Consider the following 18,560-nt stretch of genomic DNA (forward strand, 5'->3'; position numbering starts at 1 on the left):
CCCTGCTATGAGTGAGACCATCCGGTATTTTTCTTTTTCTTTCTGGCTTATTTCACTGAGCATGATCCCTTCCAGCTCCATCCATGTTGCTGCAAATGGCATGAATTTATCTTTTTTGATTACTGAGTAATATTCCATTGTGTATATGTACCACATCATCTTGATCAGTTATCTATTTTTGGGCATTTGGGTTGTTTCTATAGATTGGCTATTGTAAATAGTGCTGCTATAAACATAGGGGTGCAGGTGTCCTTTGGAATTAATGATTCTGTGTCCTTTGGGTAAACACCTAGGAGTGGAATTGCTGGATCATCTGGAAGCTCCATCTTTAGCAGGTTGAGGAATCTCCACACAGCTTTCCATAGTGGTTGGACCAGTTTGCACTCAGTGGGACATTTTAAATGTGCATCCTCTACGTATTAGCACAGAGTTCTTAGTTCTCAGATGGTAAAGTTAAAGATTTAATTTCCTATTTAAGGATTTCAAGCAGCAAACTGCAGAGGAGGACATATAATGAATGTTGCTTCATGCAGATGGCAACCCAAGTTTGACCCTGCCTTTCCATATTCTAGGCACACTTAGTTGGCAATGTTAGAAGACACAAGATAAACCCTGTGATTCATAGAAATTTGGATGTGGAAACCCGTTCATTTGTGCTAATTTTGGTGAATTACAAGATTTGGACTATAACATGACCTTTGGAAATAGAAGGCAAATGGGGATAATTTCAAAGTCACCCGCAACAGAGATGAGGCAACAATGTCACTGTGGATTGCAGACACCTCCAGATAAACTCTGCATGATTTCCTTCTGCAGCCAGTTTTGGTTTGGCCTACTTTCCCTAGCCCCAGTTGACATAGCTCTTGGGGCTGTAGCCTGAGAAAGGAAGTGACCAGCTGTGATGAGAGATTTTCCCTTGTGACATCCATCCAGCTGGCCACAGTTGGGGCTTGTCTGGGACCCACACATGCAGGATATGACAATGTGCCAAGATCAGCAAAGATAAGGCCTTTGCACAGAATTCCTCTGTCCTTAGGGGCAAGGAGAGGGAACTGAGTGACAGATATGAGCCTAAAGCTTGCCTCTAACATCTTTAACTATGAAACCAAACGATAGTCAGGAAGTGACCTGGTTGAAGAGACACAAAGAAGAGAGAAGTCAAGGTAATAGCTTAAAAACTCAGACTGAAGCAGCCATATCTGCTGCCTTGGAGGTTCAAAGCATCGTGTAGATAAGCTCCAAGTGGTTTTGCTGCAGGAGAGTCTTCCTGCCAGAACGCTCCACTGTGATCTGTGAGTGACAGCTTTTATCTGTTCAGCCCCAGACACTCCCAAGTAGGTATATTTTTATTTTGTTCTAATTGGTCTCGATGCCATAGGGACATAATGAAATTAGAAAAAAAAAAAAGAAAAACTTTGAAGGGGAAGAAAAAAACTTGCATTTGACGTTTGATAAACTACCTGATGCACTGATTGGTTATGGAGTCTGGATCTGGCATGGCTTGACCTTCCCACAGCAGCTCCCAGGATTGAGGGGGAAATTCCATCTGATATCCACATGGGCTCTCCCAGAACAATGAAGACTGAAGCTAGTAACGTCCAAGAGGTGACTCTCCACTTGGCTTCTTAAACTATGCTCTGCTTGATTAGCTTCAAGAAGCACATAATCTTCCTTCCTTAGGAAGAAGAATATTTGATGGGGCTGGGAAAGTGTGAGAAGGTTCATTTAGAGATTGGGATGTGCTTTCTGACGTTTAGTATTACAGAGAGCAGAACAATGGCCTGCTTTGGTTGGAGGACAGCCCTTAGCTTCCCAAAATGCTTGCTAACACTTCCCAACCAGTTTTGTCGACAGAAGCTCCCTCCACTGCTTGTCCTGCAAGCTGACTGGCCTGCTTTCCACTTTCATGTTCTCAGTTTCCATCATGGTGCCTTGGACTATTTGTTATAGATCAGCCTCTCTGGTGTGCATTAAACAAACAAACATACAGACAAAACCGCTTTGCCTTTGCAAGTGCTCTGCCATACCAAACAAGGACTAAGAAATTTGGAGGAGTTAAAGACTATACTTTAACTTTCACAACAGATGTTTTTGCATTTATTTTTCCCCAGGAGGACAGTGAATGCAAATTGTTCATTTGAGCAATTTCCATCTCTTTTGGATGGCCCTATCCTCTTGCTGTGAAATGCTCACAGCTCCTCAACCAAATTGCATGGGATTGTTCCGAAGGGAGAAAACCTCATTTGCATACTTTAAATTAGAGGACTGCAGTAAAGTGTGTAGGAATTAGAGACTCACACCTCCCCAGTTACAACTGATTCGGCCCTTAGGGTGGGAAATACTTGAGGCTTAGCAGTTCTGACACCCCAAAGAGGTGTAAGGAGATGTAATGGCACTTATAAAAAATGTATAGATCATTATAAAATGTTTTGAAATTTTAACTTGGGCACCTTTCTTAGTCAGGTGTGCCAGGGATCACAATTTCAAAGCCTCTATCTCTGCCCAGAGAGTGCTCATGCCTGTGCCTTGTATGAAGAAAAAGGGAGGAATCCTAATTAGGATTTCCTTTCTTCAGCATTAAACTACCTTCCACAGCTGAACTGTTGGCTCTCACTTTTCCTCACCAAATTTAGTTTCCCTGGAACTCTAAGGCAAGCAGAAAATTCCAGAAACTGAAACCATGATACCTACAGAGTTCCCAGAGGAAACTGGACCACCCGGAACCTTTCTAAAACCAGTGACAACTGACCAAATTACTAGTCACGAAAATGGTGTTTGGTGAATGAGCATTTCTGAGGTCTCAGAGCATTTTCACTTGACTGAGAACATTTGGACTTGAGTTTTTGGTTTTGCGTCTGAATTGGAAAAATTATGTGGTACAATTTTCTCCTCAGAAGAACAGAGCAAAAGGTCAATGACTGCCCCCAGCACTCTGGGGAAGGCTGGGAAGGCTAGGTCACAGCCCTATTCCCTTCCACCCCTTTTCCAGCTGTTTCATGATTCTCTGGTAACTCTCACTCTTGGCAACCACCACAAGTGGACAGCCATGTTGCAAATATTTACCACTGGAGCAGCCCTTCAGAAGCTCAATCACACAGACGTTTGGTGACAGGGATTTTCAATTTAAAGTTTTACTGTTTTTCTCAAGTGGATAAAGAGTCCTGACTTCCTTTGTTTCTAATTAAAGACATATGGACAGAGGATGACCAACTCCTTCATTTTACCTCCATACAAAGAATGTAGCCTAATGGTAGCCCAATTTGCCTGTCACCAGTTTGCTGGGCAGTTTAAACTTGTCACCTGATCCCTCTGCAACCTAAGAGGTATCTGCACCTCATTGATTGGTGTCCTGTGCTATTTCACTGTTTGGTGATATTGAGTGGTAATAAAAATGCTTTAGAAGCAAAGCCCTGAGTTGTCAAAAACACCCATCTATCACCATAAGCAAATTTATTCCATAACACTTCAGGTCTTTAGAACTAAATTGAATAACTGCAAAAAGTCTCTTTGAAATAAAAGAGAAGGATCAAGTAAATAGCCTGATCCAAATGGTAAGTTAACTACCCTTTGGGAGTGGAGATTGTTTTCTACTTGGGAGACTTTAACTCTGTGAGTGCAGAAGTGCTAGGGGAGATAGACTGGTAACATGTTCTTCTCTGCCCCAAAGCAAACTGTATGTTTGCTAGATGAGCCGCATTATCCCCACCCTTACACCCAAAATATGCATCGGCATGTCATAGTTCTTGTCAGTTACATATAGTGACAAGCTATTCTTTCCAAATGAATCAAAGTGTTTAATTAATATAGGTGTTTTTAGGTCTGTTGGCTATAAAATGATAATAATTGGAGGAGGAGGAATTAGCATTTATTGAGCATTTTATGCCAAATACCATGCCACTTGTGGGCCTCCCCGGTGGCGCAGCGGGTTGAGCTCAACATTGTAAAACTGTCTGCAGCCCCTGCAGCGCCAGTTCGATCCCCGTCTGGCCGAGGAGATGTCCACATGGCGCAGCAGACCTCTCCTGCCTCGCCTGCTGCTCCCCTCAGCAGTGCTTTCCGTTGTCTGCCTGTTCTGCTCCCCACTTGGTCTCTAGTGAATTCTCTCACCCTCCGGTGCCTCTGGCCTGTACCTCAGTTCTGGTGTAAATAAAAATAAATCTTTCAAAAAAAATACCATGCCACATGCTTGTCCACAAGGTACGCAACTCAGTTCCTCCAACTTAGAAAAGAAAAACAAAAACAAAAAAACAATTGAATAGCAAAGATTAAAGACTTGCCCAAAAACACATAGCTTGGAGGGGGCAGAACTGAAATATGAAATATGAACTGAAATATGACTGTAGCCTGAAGCAAGACTTCAGGCTAAAGTCTTAGCCACAGCTACCCTGCTACCAGGCTTCCTACTCTGATGGAGGGGCCCTGCCCAGGTAAGAATTCTGCTGACCATTCACTGACCTGGAATCCAGTCCTCAGTCACTTGGGAATTACTAATTCTCTCTCCCATCCTTTGCTGTCAGTCAAGTCTCAAAGCTATTACGGAGGATATATTTTAAAGAAAAACTATTTTCAGGGTTATGAAACAGCAAAGGATCAATCTATTTGAGAAGATCTTTCCCTCTAAGTTGCATGAGGATATAAAAGACTAAAGCCTTGTAAATTGTATCATAATAAAGCTGGGAGGAAAAATAAGTGTGTTGAGTAAAGTAAATTTAAGTAAATAAAAATAAACAAATTGAAGTTAGCAGAACTTTTCAATATTTCTAAATGTATGAGTCCCAAAATGTTGATGATAGTAGCAGTAGGTATTTTGCTAATGATCCTTGTCGGAGCCTAAAAACCTAGTCACCCTCTCAGTCTGACTCACAGAAATATGCTCAAAGCTTCTTATATTTAACACACTTGGAAAATAGCTCATCCACCTGCTGATGGGAGCCCCCTGAAATGGATCCCTGGGGATCCCGTGGTGACATGTTCTTATATCTTCCTGGAAGTGACTATTCTTTTTTTTTTTCTTTTGGAAGGAGGTCAAAAGCAAAGAGGAAGTGTCTTTTCCTCCCTAGAACATCTTGAGTCAGGCCAGAAGCCTACTATAATTCCAACCCTTTGTCTCCAAATCCCCTAAAATGAAACAGTCCTGCCCTTGAGCGGATATGCTCAGCTACTAGAAAGGCAGAGGGAAGAGATGTTGGCACAGAAGGGACAGAAATGGCACTCAAGATATCACCACAGACCCCAGTTCCACCAGGTTCTTTGCTAATCACCATTGATAAGCCATTGTTAATCATTCATTAACACAACCCCAGGGCATATGTGAGTTCATCAGGGCGAATACTGTAGTCTTGCTGACTAGGAACCTGAAAATCATGCACTGACCAACCCCACAAGAAATATCCCAAATCCCAGTTTCAACTGAAAGAGACATAATCAAAGAGTGGTTTGGGGGCTGTGTGAATGTGTGTGTGTGTGTGTGTGTGTGTGTGTGAGTGTGTGTGTTCCCTTTTGTTTTTTTTTTTTTAACTGGTTAGCTCCATTCAGAAGGTTCTAAGGAGGAGTTTTGCTCTGAGCCCTGTTCCTCCAGGCTGCCCCCGCCACCACATCCTGCCTCTCCACTTCCTCCTCCCCTTTCCCAGCTCCCTAAGCCAAGATGGGAAGTCTCTCATGACCCTGTGGCTTGGCTGGGAGGAAGCCTGAACTTGATACAGCTGGCTTCCCTGGTGCCTGGTAAGAGCATTTATCCCTGAGCTGTGCTTCTTTGCTCGCCTATTTTTAGACTTGTGCTGCAGACCTTTCTGAGGACTCAAACCTAAGTCTTCTTAGAGGCCAGGCCACGCTCAGGATGAGATCAGTGTGCTGCAGGTCTGTTACACACCTGAAGAGAAGTCCAGGCAGCGGTTAACTGTGGTTTGCTTTAATGTCAAAAGAAAGAGAAATAAGCACCCTCAACAAACTCCCTCCCTGTCTCTCAAGAATGAAAGGAAACCTGCTCTCTTATGTTTATAGCAGCACTATTTACAATAGCCAAGAAATGGAAACGACCTAATGCCCCAGAACACGACTGGATCAAGAAGATGCGGTACACATACACAATGGAACACTACTTGGTGATCAAAAAAGATAAAACCATGTCATTTGTGGCAACATGGATGGAGCTGGAAGAGATTATTCTAAGAAGTGAGCCAGAATGAGAAAGATAAATACTGGATGGTTTCACTTACATGTGGAATCTAGAGAAACCAAACAAAGGATCAGACAAAGACAACTGTAAGACTGACTCTTAAAAGTAGACTTAGATCTGAGCCACTCAGGGGCGAGGGAAGGGAAAGGAATGTAGAAGTGTAGAGCATGAGGGAGTGTGAGGAGGGCTGGGGGCACTTTGGTAGTGGGAAAACTATGGTGAATGCACCTAAGGGGAGATTTTTTTTAAAAAAAAAGAATAAAGGCCTGAGCTTTCTCTTCTCCCTTAGCAGCAAGCCATGGAGGGTGGCTGAGAGTATGTGACCTGGGAATCTGACCACAGTGAAGGGGCAGAGGGGCAGGGTTGTCACACTCAGAATAAGCCACTCACAGACCACTCAGACCCTGCTTGGGCACAGAGATGCCCGCCAACTTGCCCTCCCAGCCTGCACCCCAACACACAGGCAGACCCTCCCCTGACCTCACTGCTCACCGGTCTCCAGGGCTTGCCACCTGGTGTCTCGACAGAGCTGTCCTTGCTGATTGTCGCTGCATCCTTCAAGGCCATGTTAAATGCTTTCATCACCTTGAAATAAATATGTGACTGTCACCCTCACCTGACTGGACAATGTTGAGGGACAGGAACCATGTGCATTCAGTATATACTGCTGGTGAACCAGGCGGTATGTGTGTGAGGTGGGCGTGGGAGACATGACAGGAATGTGGGGGGGATGGTGCCAGAGGTGAGATTGGACCCAGCTTATGAAGCACCACAGGTCATCCCACAAAACAAGTATTCACTAGAAGCTGATCAATTGAATACTACATGACATGACACAAAAAGATGTTATAATTTAAAGTCAAGAACCACTAGGGTCTCCCCTGTGGCACAGCGGGCTAAGCACAGCACTGTGAAGCTGTCCGCAGCCTCTGTAGTGCAGGTTCGATTCCCTGCTGGCCAGGGAGATACCCACATGGCGTGGCAGACCTCTCCTGCCTTTCCTGCTGTTCCCCTCAGCAGTGTGTTTCGATCTGTCTGCCTGTTCTGCTCCCCACTCTGTCTCTGGTGAATCCTCTCACCCTCCCATGCCTCTGGCCTGTACCCCAGTTCTTGTATAAATAAATCTTTAAAAAAAAAAGAACGAGTAACTAGTCACAATGCGGAAAAAAAAATAAAAGTAGCTATTCATGTTCCTGGTTTTATTTGTACTTATAAAGCATATTAGTTTAAGTGAGACTTTATTGATTGACTCCATTTATCAATTCAAGGGATTTATGGCACCTAAACCCTAGTTTATTGTGCCAAATGTTATATGTGCAAAATTAAAACATAATTCAAAATATTAAATATATCGTCTCTGAGTTGTCATCAATATTGGCCATATTTGGGCAGAACATCATATCCAAAATAATCACACTTGGCAACAGAAATTTACAAAGAAAAAAGAATGCAAATTCACTAGCTGGCAGTGGCGTTTGCATGAGACCAACCATTGCCAGTCACTCAAATATGATATTTTGGCAACAAGGCAGAGCAGGAGGGAGCCGGCCTGGGAGCCTCAAGAAGAAGGCAGCCAGGGAGGAATAGGAACGGACCAAAGTGGAGATGGAGTGGCATGCAGGGCTGGGCGTTTCTGAAGTCGGCTTTCTTGTCAGGCTCTAACTGTCCTGCCATGCCCTTGCCACACCTGTGGACACCTGATAACACTAGCTTGCCATACCCCACCAATGTGATCCTTCCTTGTTAGAACCCACTCTTTTCCTGGGGCTTTGTCCTAAGCTCTCCCTCTCTGACAAGCTTCTTTGGGTGACTGAAGCCTTCTGCCTATCTCCTCTTTTTGGATTTGACACTTTTCTAAGTGCCACTTTTCTGAGCACTTTGCCATTCCCACATCTCAACCCGCAGGAAAATAGTGTTCAGCCAAATACCTAGCTGTCTACTGTCTAAAATCGGGGGGCCTTGGCTCTCCACCTGACTAAAATGGGAATAGGACAGCATGAGGAGTAACTATAGAGCTAACACCAAAAATCAGGGAGTTAAAGGCAAATGTAGAGGTCAGGTGACCAGGGAGATTAAGTGTAGAGGGGCCAAAATAGCCTCGGTCTAAGTCAACAGAGATACATCTGCCAAGAGTTGGCATGGGAACAGGGGGCGCAAGCAGGCCTCATGCTGTGACTTGGAACAGCCAGTGGGGTGCTGGCAGATTCTCATGGCCATGAGTCAGGCATCACTGCTGGCCCAGTGCAGGCACTGTTAGCCTTCAGGTGACTTTCTAACTTGGGTAGAGAGGGACTCATGGCCCCGCTGCCCCACGTAAGAAGCTAAGTTCCACAGAGTTCTGGTAAGATGACTAGAAAGTGGTTCATAACCCCAGAGTGTGATCAGAATAATCCCAGTTTTTTTCAATGCTTACATGTCGAGCCTCACTCTGGATCTGCCAAATCAGATCTTGGAAGGCAGTTGGGATAGGGTGAACTGGTGTATATATGACTTACAATGCTGCCGGGTGACTCAGACATAGCAACCTCTACTCCCTGCCCCAAGGCTAGCACCATCTTGGTTATGCAAATTTGAGTGTAGACATTATGTTCTTTTACCTCACATTTGGCAAAGTTCCTCTCAATAATAACCCTAAGACAACACTCATTGATTGATGGAATAAATGAATGAATATGTGACTAAGTGAACAAACCCTTCAGGTGACCAGAAGTATAGTTGATTATGTCAACAAATAGTAAGAACAGTGTTTCCCTTCATGGATTTAAAGTACAGTTGTAAGTAAACCTTAAAGTTGCCATTTATAACAACAGCTAAATATGGCAACACTAATGTCTATTTTATAGACTAGTGTGGCTCAAAAGTATATGAAATTACTGAACAAAACAACCATGGTGTTATATTAACACCACAGATGAGAGTGTAAAATGAAAGAAGGCACTCCACCTAACTTACAATTAATTATAAAATCTGAGGTTTAATTCTGACTTTGGAAACAATGGAACCATAATTACATGTCTAAAACCCAAAATGGAATCCCACAAGTGTTTGACAAGTAGAACATAAGGATGATGGAGTGGTTTACCCATAAGCTTGACCACAGGGCAACCCTGGTGAGTCACGATTTCAGGTCGTGGTAGGATTTCTCATTATCCTCTATTCTTCTCCAGCAAGTATATTGAGCTCGGGCCACTTGATGGATGTGAGTCTGTTTGTGAATTCAGGCTGGCCTGCTGTCTTTGTGGATCTGACCCGTATATAAAATAGCCATGCAAATTAGCATGGGCCTGGGCCAGAAAAAATTAATCCGGGCCTAAAAGCAATCAAGTAAAAGGTTTCATAGGGCAGAAGAAGAGGAAATATGACTGGAAATAGTGATGTTCTATTTTCTAGGTTTCTCTAGCTTATCACGCTGTGATTTTTCTGTTTGTTTGTTTATCATTAGAAAACTCACATATGTGAAAGTGCTGGTGAAAAAAATTCCAAATATTTATGGTTTGAGAAAAATAGTTTATGTTGAAAGTCATATTAAAGGGTTCAAAGAAGCTTCTCTGCCCCCTGACCCAAAGTAAGTTTTCAAGGCATCCGAGTACTGACCTCAGTGTGCTGCTGTGTCTGGACAGTGCTTGCCACGCTGGGCTGTTTCATTTACTTGTTTTATAGTGTTTGTCTCCTCCTGCATGGCACTGTAAGTTCTTAAGGCTTAGACTCTTGTCTGTCTTCACCACCTTTGATTCCCAATTTGTGGCACAGAAAGGAACGAAAGGAAACGATGATCCTGGAGTCGAGCCCAATGTCAGTGCTGCTTGGCCAGTGGTTTGCAGGATGCCTGTCCTTCGCAGAGTTCTCTGCTGGCCTTGCAGCTCTCAGATCCTCTCCTGCTCTGCTCCGGATGCCTTGAACACTCATTAGACTTTCTTTTATCTACTCTGGAAAGCTGCCTGGAGAAACACCACTCAGAAATGGAGACAGAATCTGAGGAGCAGAGACAAACCTGAGGAGGCAAAGGAGGGATGGGATCTAAGAATGGATGGGATCTGTGGGGGTGAGGAGGGGGGTGAGAGAGAGAGAGAGAGAGAGAGAGAGAGAGAGAGAGGGAGAAGGGAGAGAGCGAGCAGCAGCCAAATGTACTATCTTGGCCCTGGAAATACAGAGGGACGAGAGGTAAGGCAATGTGAAGAGCCAGCAATCAAGTAAAAGGCCAAGGTTATAGAGATGTGGACCTGGTCACTGAGGCGTGCTCTTTCATAGAGGATAATACATACATGCATCTGTAGGGGCGGAGCTAATAATAATAGCAATAGTTAACTAATATTTATTGAGCTCTTATGTGTACTGTACAGACTATCCTCCTCATGGGAACAACTGACCCATGCTAGGGACTGCTAATGGTCAGAGGTTAATGGTCAGAGAGATGAGGGTTTGAAGCCCAAGATGGTGTTATCACTGGATCCTCTGGCATTCAGACCTCCTCCCATGAGGTTGATTGTGTGTAATGACACATAAGGGGGATGTATGTATTAGCACACAAGGAATAATAGCAGAATAGCAAACTACTACTTTATTTTGCCCCCCCAGAAAGTTCTGATTAAGTTGGACTGGAACCTGTGATTTAGATTTAAGGACAGAATGCCTAATCTACCATGAAGACCTCCTCACCCCCTGCCCCCAAATTAAAATCATAGGCCTAGTAAATTAAGAACATCTGTAAGGAGAGAAAGTTCAAGAAAGAAGGCTTGCTCTGCAGAGCACATCCTGACCCAAATGACGAAGTTAGCAGTGTCCTAGGCGATGTCAGCAGAAGGGAGATGACCTGGGTCCACACCAAGTCACATGTGGTGGTCACACCATCATTAACTGAGTCTTGCTTTCTGTTAGCATTCTTTCCTTGGAGGACAAGGGTATCTCACAGAAAGGAGCAAGGCCAAGACACAGTGAACAGGCAGAAACATGAAGATGTGGGAGGGAAACCATCCCTCTCCTCAAACAGTGGTAGTAATAATAATAATGACAGTACTTATCTTTATGTATGGAATATGATCACTTCTAGAGTGCATTTAAATGTACTGTATAATCTTTATAACTAGCATGCTTGATAGCAGTTGTTAGTCTTGGAATAAACAGCTTGCTTAATTGACTTACCCAAGAGCTTAAAACTCGTAAGTGGCAGACAGAAGCCAATGCTAAGAGGACAAATCTTACCAGTTCTCTGTTCTCCACACTGATAACAAAGTTGAACATGGGTTGGCTATATGGGCAGACCCTGACACAATGCCAAGCATTCCGACCAAACCTTTCCTTTCTACCATTGGTCATGCTAAAGTCTACTTACAGAGGAAATTCTTGATCTGGGTATGCATTTCCAGTAATCCCTTTTCCATTTATAATTATACATAATTTGAAATCTGTCTATTTAAATTTAAAATTTTCAATTAATTCACAAACACAGAGGTTATAGTCTATAGGATTTATGGCACTAGTTACCACCTAACTATCTTGGTAACTTACCAAGAAGATTTTATCACTCAAAGATTATAAGATTGTATTGATGTAATTTTATTTATTTTTTTTGTTTTGTTTTGTTTTCTTTATTTTTTTAATATTTTATTTTATATAATTTTTTTTATTATTTTTTATTTTTTTTTAAATTTATTTTGATGTAATTTTAAATTTGATACAGCAGAAAAAAATCACAAATAACATTTAAAGAACAGGGAAAAATTAGGCCTCCCCGGTGGCACAGTGGTTGAGCGCTGGGTTGCGAAGCTGCCCGCAGCCTCTGCAGCGCCAGTTCGATCCCTGGCTGATCCCCGGCTGCTCCCCGGCCACCAGAGGAGGGTCCCACATGGCGCGCAGACCTCTCCTGCCACCCGCTGCTCCCCTCAGCAGTGTACTTCGGTCCTTCTGCCTGCTCTGCTCCCCGCTCTGGCTCTGGTGAATTCTCTCACCCTCCCGCGCTTCTGACTGTACCCAGTGCTTGTATAAATAAATAAATAAATTAAATAAATAAATAAATAAATAAATAAATAAATCTTTAAAAAAAAAGAATGTGTCAAAAAAAAGAAAGAACAGGGAAAAATTATTTGAAGACTTTATAATAGTTATTACATGATTTATTTTCTTTACTACACACACAGCTCCTACAAATCAATAAAAGGAAACAAATTGTCCAATAAAATGGGAAAGGGTATATATAGGTTTTTCATGAGAAACATGGCAAACATATGAAAATGTACTCCATCCTTAAGAAGTAGAGTTACACAAGTAAAACAATGATTAAAGTGTACTTGCTTATCAAATACAAACAAAAGAGACAGAGAACAGTGCTGATGGTTGGTTGAGAAATGGATGGTCTTAGGCACTAATAATTGGAATGGAATTGCTGTAACTTCTGCCAGGAAGTTATACATCACCAAATTCAAAGTATGCATTCTTACATAGCTCTAAAATTCCAATTGGAAACATTTTTTATTGTTACTATAGTAAAAATATGTACTATAAAACTGTTTTAACCATTTTTACAGTTCAGGGGCACTAAATACGTTCACATTTTAGTACAACCATCACCACTATTTGTCTGCAGAACTTTATTATCTTCCCCAATTCAAACTTTATACCCACTAGCCACTAACTCCCCACCATCCCCATCACTAACCCCTGATAACTATTTTCAACTTTCTGCGCTAGAAATTTGACGACTGAACAACAACATATATGCACTAAAGATGTATTCATTCAAAAAAATTTTCTGGGGATCTACTATATGCTAGGTAATAACCAAGCTAGAAGAGTTAACTTCTCTCATGCAAAAGTTATGATCTAGAGAAGGAAGATCCATAAACAAAGATGTAAGGAATAAAGTATTAGTTTCGATGAGTACTATGAAGAAAATAAATAATGTGATAGTGATTCCAGGGGTACTCAGAGCAATGAGTGAAAAGGTCTCTCAAACACCATTTATAATAGCATACAAATTAGAAACATCTAAACGTCTAAGCAACTTATCTGCTAAGGCGTAGAATCCACCTGGCCGGATGTCAGCACATGACAGTTCACTGTAGACTTAAGAGCCTTTCTCAGAATTAACTCTATTAGTTCAGAGTGCCTTCTGTAGAGCATTTTCCTGGAGACAGTTTCCAAAATTTGGGGGTAGGAGATAATTTAGCAAGGGTAGATGCCAATGCTGCTTTTTCTGAGAAGGAATGTGAAGATGACAGTTTCAAATGTTTGATGTCCAATTCCTCCTGAAACAGTAAAAGAGCAGCAGGGCAATCAAGAGGCTGATCTAAATCTTTCTGTGGTTTTACTTTTCTGGCAGGCTGAGCAACATTGGAAAAAAATTACAGTGTGTGCATGGGAAACATATTCTTCCTTTTCTTGCCTAACTGACATATTGGAGAGCAGGCATGAGGGGCAGTGGCATTGCTTGTGACACAGTTGAAATACACGAAACAATTTAAACAGCATCAAGGACCTGGACCAGCCTGAGCCTAGGCAAACAAATACAAGGATAATGTAACACTCTGTTATTAGGTAATGCCACTGGAATGAAAGCATGTTTGGGATGATTTTTAGTTTTAGCTTGGAATTTGTGTTTCATTTGCTTCCAGAAAGAATTTTTATCAGCTTAAAGTTCTTGTATTTCAAAAGTTTTGGCAATTGTATAGCTACGGTGTCTACATACTGGCCTTGTATTAAAGCTATATGTCACAGAATATGCTGAAAAACAAATTCAGGACCTTACTTTTAACTATAGGATGGGATAGCAGTAGCTTTGTCTAATGTGAAGAGCAAGTTAAGGTTAGGGACTACACTCTATTGCTATTACTGTGGATTATTAGCTGTGGATTGGGTGGGCTATTTGACCCCTGAGGCTGTAAAAGAGGAATTACAATAGTCCCTACTCAGAGGATTTCTGTAAGGAGACAATGCAAGGACGTGAAAGGCACAGTGCCAGCGCACAAGATGGCTTTTTCTTTTTTCCTTGGGCTTCATAGAGTCTGGCATTACTGACAGAGAGCAGAAACACTAAAATGGAAAACCAACATTTATTTTTGTCTGCATAACAGCGACAAGGTCCAACTGATTGCCCTGTTGGTTTTAAGCCCTATCCCTCCAGTGCTGACACCTAGGCTGACTTGCAGCATGAATTCAAGTACCACCTTCAGTTTCAAAGGGACTTGGCTATCTGGAGCAACTTGAGATAACTAGGGATGCTGAGGGAGACCCATGAGAAAAATTGCTGGAGGATCTAAAGACGTTTAGCTGGGAGAAGGCTCTAGGGGACATGAGTGCTGTCTTCTAGTATTTGAAAGAAATACCATGTGGAAGAGAAATTAGATTTATTCTGCATGGCTTTGGAAATGGAGAAAGATTCCAGTTATATATCTATATATCTACATATATATATAGAGAGAGAGAGCGCAAGAGAGCGAGAGAGAACCTTTATTATAAAAAATATGTCAAAGAAAGAAAGATGCCTTCTGAGGTAGGGAGTGTCCTATCCTTAGAGGGATCCCTCAGAGCTGTACTGGGAATTCTGTGTTAGAAAAGGGCTGGGTGAGGGTGTCCTCTAGGATTCTTTCCGGTCAGGGAGGCTGAAATTCAGGTAGCTACTTAAATGTAATATTTTGCTTCAGGAACTTAAGGGAGAACAGCCATAGCGAGGTGTAAGGCACATATAGGAGCACACGGGTTGTATTTATGTGTGACCTTCAACCTTCAATAACAAAAGAATGTCATGCCACATTGGGGGGAAAAAAGGCCTTTAAGTATTAGAAATGAAAATGTTCATACTTTAGCCTAGTGTATCATGTTTTATAGCTTCATGTAGACACAGGAGCCAAATGAAACTGAACCGAGATCTTAAGCATTAAGTTACACTTTAATTTTACCTTCCCACCTCCCCTTGTGATTTTGACATAAGTGATTAAAAATGAACCTGGACCTTTGACCTACCCATTTGGTTGTTGTTATTTTTCCCCCTTATTCACCTGCAAACCTCTGCTGATTGTTTCATAGAGTTTTGTTCAACTTGCTTTTAACAGCTAAACATTGAAGCCACAGAGAACATAAACAGGAAACTGGTGTTTAGGTGGGAGTTCCTAGGAATTTTATACTACTGACCACAGAGTCCAAGAGAGAAAGGAAATAGGAAAAACAGTGTAAATACCTGGGTGACTAATGACTGTGCAGCTCAGTAGGTTTTTCTGAACATTTAATGGGAAGTCTCTTCCTGGGGAAACACCCTTAAAATTTTTCAGGACCCGGTGTGGCACCGAAGGGCCAGAGAGTGGTGTTTACTGCAGGAGGATGGTTTTGTTCACCGACTACCTGCCAGAAAGTCTGCTCATTTCTCCCGAGTGATCAACTCTATTTGCATGCGTGGTGCAAACATTTTGCCCAGCACCGGGATTCCCAGGCCTCTGTTGTAAAGGATTGTCAGCCACCCCTTTCCCCGTTCACAAGGATAGCGCCTAAGAGGATTTAAAATCAAGTGGGCACATTTGCGCGGCCTTGTTCTGAAGAGGCAGCTGCAGCGCGGGCCGGTCGGCCTGGCGCAGCCCATCGCGGGTCCTGGGGGACTGCATTGTCCTCAGAGGGGCCGCCATGGGGGCTCCATTGTGCGCGGAACAGGCTTTTCTCTCCTGCCCTCTCTCTCCCCCGGGCCTCTTCCCCACCCCCATGCAGACTTTTCTCTCAAGCTGCCGGGATCCCCCTGCTGCCGCATTTCCAATGCAGAGGAGCGGGCAGGGTTTGGGCTGCCATCTGCACGCGGAGATTGACAGCAGCCCCGGAAGGTCAGTGCCTCAACGATTTCTGTCTGAACAGCAGGCCACCCAGGTCTCCCGAGCAAAACAGGGACATCTGCTCCCCTTAATTTAGAACACTGGTTTTAATTTCACCAGAGCCCTTTGCTTAAATCTCTCCTCTGACTCGGGGGGAGGGGGCCGGGAAGGGGCCTAGCAGACGCGCTGTCCACCCCCAGCTCCCCCCAGCTGAGTCTTGGGGGAGAGAAGGGGGTGGCCTCTCACGTGACTTGGGTGACGTCGTGCAGGGAGGGGGGCAGGTGGGGGAACTGGGCGCGCTGGTGGGGGGGGCCTGCACGCACAGTTGGATCCAGGGTCTGCAGGAAGCGGGGTGCTGCGGCCCGGGAGTGGGGCAGGAGGGGGGACTCAGGGGAGTGGGGGCTAAACCTGGAACCTGCTGGGTGCGACCATTCCCTTCTGTGAGGACGGATTGGGCAGCCCCTTGGGCTCTTCTCCTCGGGGCAGACAGATTTTTGGCACTCCCACCCTTGTGGGAAGAACAAATGAATGGGCAGCAAAGTCTGTTGTCGCCAGAGCCAGGAATCCAGCTGCGCTCTTCCTCCTGCAGGTCTCTGGGCTGGCAGTGTTTAAGCTGGCCGTCAGTGGGCAGGGCCAAAACCCTGCCTGGACAGTTGACATCAAAAACCATCCTGCCTTTTCTGCTTCATATTTGGGCAAAACATAGAAAGGAGGAAAAAAATGAACATTTCTGTTGCCTTTCTACTACTAGATGATAAACTTCTTAAACAGCCACATTGCATCTTATTCACCATTGTGTCTCCTGCCCTTAACACAAATGTTTAGAGACTAAATTAATGGGGGGGGGCTGAGGGGGAGAAGTTCCTTGTGAGCACTGAGTATAGCTGTTCTTTGTTCAATATATGTAGAAAACATACAACTAATGCATCCAGCTAGGTATTAATTACTTTGTTCCCGCCTTTCCTTCTTCCCTCCTACTCTAACTTTCACAAACATTTTAGTGAATGCCCCTGTGCACCCCATACCAGGCGATGAACTGGGGATATAAAGAAACAAGACTTGCAGCCCTTTTTTGTCAGGGGTGCTGAGCACAAGGAAACAGCTAACCATGACTGGCTAATAAATGCCACGGGTACGGTGGAATAACCTGGCTTCTAGAAACAGGAGGATGTCAAGTTTAGGCTGGAAGAGTGAGTCGAAGCTTACTTGGTGAAGGGCCTTTTGCGTGGACACACTCGCACACTGTTGATCTTCTCATTCTCTAGGACTCAAGTGAAATGTTGCTTCCCTGGTTTCTCCACGTAAGGTCCTCCCATTACATGATCCTGTAGCACTTCACACTACCTTCTGTCATTAATAAGCAGGACATGCACAGTTGGACAAGGCTCATCATCCCTGTAAAACTCCAAGTTCCTTAGGCAGAAACTGGCCTTTCTATTCGTGGATTGAGTCTTTATATCTGGCACAGTGTCCCATCATGCTCCCTAGATGCTTGGTGAACATAATAATCAGACTTCTCTTAATGAGAGATCCATTCCTACATTTTCTGTTTTGGACGTAAAGCCAGACTGCCACTTCTCTACTTTGAGGACACTGGGACAACAGAATTGCCATGGTTTAGAATCTCATGTGGTATTCTTCAGCTCAGAGATTGCTTCTGCAGAATCCGTGTCAGGGGGGAGCTCCACAAAAAGGACTGACATCATGAACTAAATCTGGGGAAATGCACCGCTCTGATGGGTTTCTGAACTTAAAGATTTCATACAGCCTGTAATGTTCCTGAGCTTGGCATTCTAACACAGAGTGTTTCTTTGCAGAAGCACCTAGTAACATTTTGTAGCTGGGAGCTACAGATGAGGCTAAATGGTTACGCTGCTGCTCTATTTCCTCCAGCTCCTCCTAGGCCCCTGGAAGGTACATGGGGAGAATTTAACAAGATTGATTGGCCTCATCCTTGGTTTCTTTGCTACAGGTGTGACATGTTTGTGCCTTATATTTTGACAGTAAAGAGAGACTCCAGGATATGATTAAAGAGGTGTTGGAGGCACAGTGCTGGATTGGAATTTTGGATTGGAATTTTGCTCTACCACTTTCTTTTTTTTTTTTTTTTTGTAAATTTTCTTTTTCAAAAAAGATTTGTTTATACAAGCACTGGGTACAGTCAGAAGCGCGGGAGGGTGAGAGAATTCACCAGAGCCAGAGCGGGGAGCAGAGCAGGCAGACTGACGAAACACTGCTGAGGGGAGCAGCGGGCGTGGCAGGAGAGGTCTGCATGCCTTGTGGGACCCTCGCAGGTGGCCGGGGATGGAACTGGTGCTGCAGAGGCTGCGGGCAGGTTTGCAGCCCAGCGTTCAACCGCTGCGCCACCAGGGGAGGCCCTCTACCACTTTCTTAGCTGTGTGATTTCAGAAGAGTTGCTTAATCTCTCTGTGCCTTAGTCATTTCATTTGTGAATAGAAATAATAGTATCTAACTTATGGCGGTGTTAAGAATTTTAAAAGCTCTTGTTTATATTTTGCATTCTTAGATGGGTAAAAATTTTATTTAAATGCTAGCAATTGAGTAATTAAAAATTAAATATCCAACCTCACATAAGTTAA

The 18,560-nt window shown here is 43.5% G+C and overlaps 1 long non-coding RNA gene across 3 annotated transcripts in view; it reads left to right on the top strand.

The window, feature by feature from the left end:
• The window catches only part of LOC119244631 (uncharacterized), a 104,638-nt gene that overhangs the window by 27,346 nt on the left and 58,732 nt on the right, over positions 1-18,560 (top strand). Inside the window, exon 1 of one of the 3 annotated variants that reach the window (XR_008551783.1) lies at positions 15,795-15,972. The exons of the other annotated variants lie outside the window; for them this stretch is intronic. This is a non-coding gene — a long non-coding RNA (uncharacterized LOC119244631). Of the gene's footprint in view, positions 1-15,794; positions 15,973-18,560 lie in introns of those variants that run through there. 3 annotated transcript variants of the gene reach the window in all.

Source organism: Talpa occidentalis, unplaced genomic scaffold, assembly GCF_014898055.3.
Source record: "Talpa occidentalis isolate TD23 unplaced genomic scaffold, MPIMG_talOcc4v2.1 talOcc4.14, whole genome shotgun sequence".
Classification (NCBI taxonomy): Eukaryota; Metazoa; Chordata; class Mammalia; order Eulipotyphla; family Talpidae; genus Talpa; species Talpa occidentalis.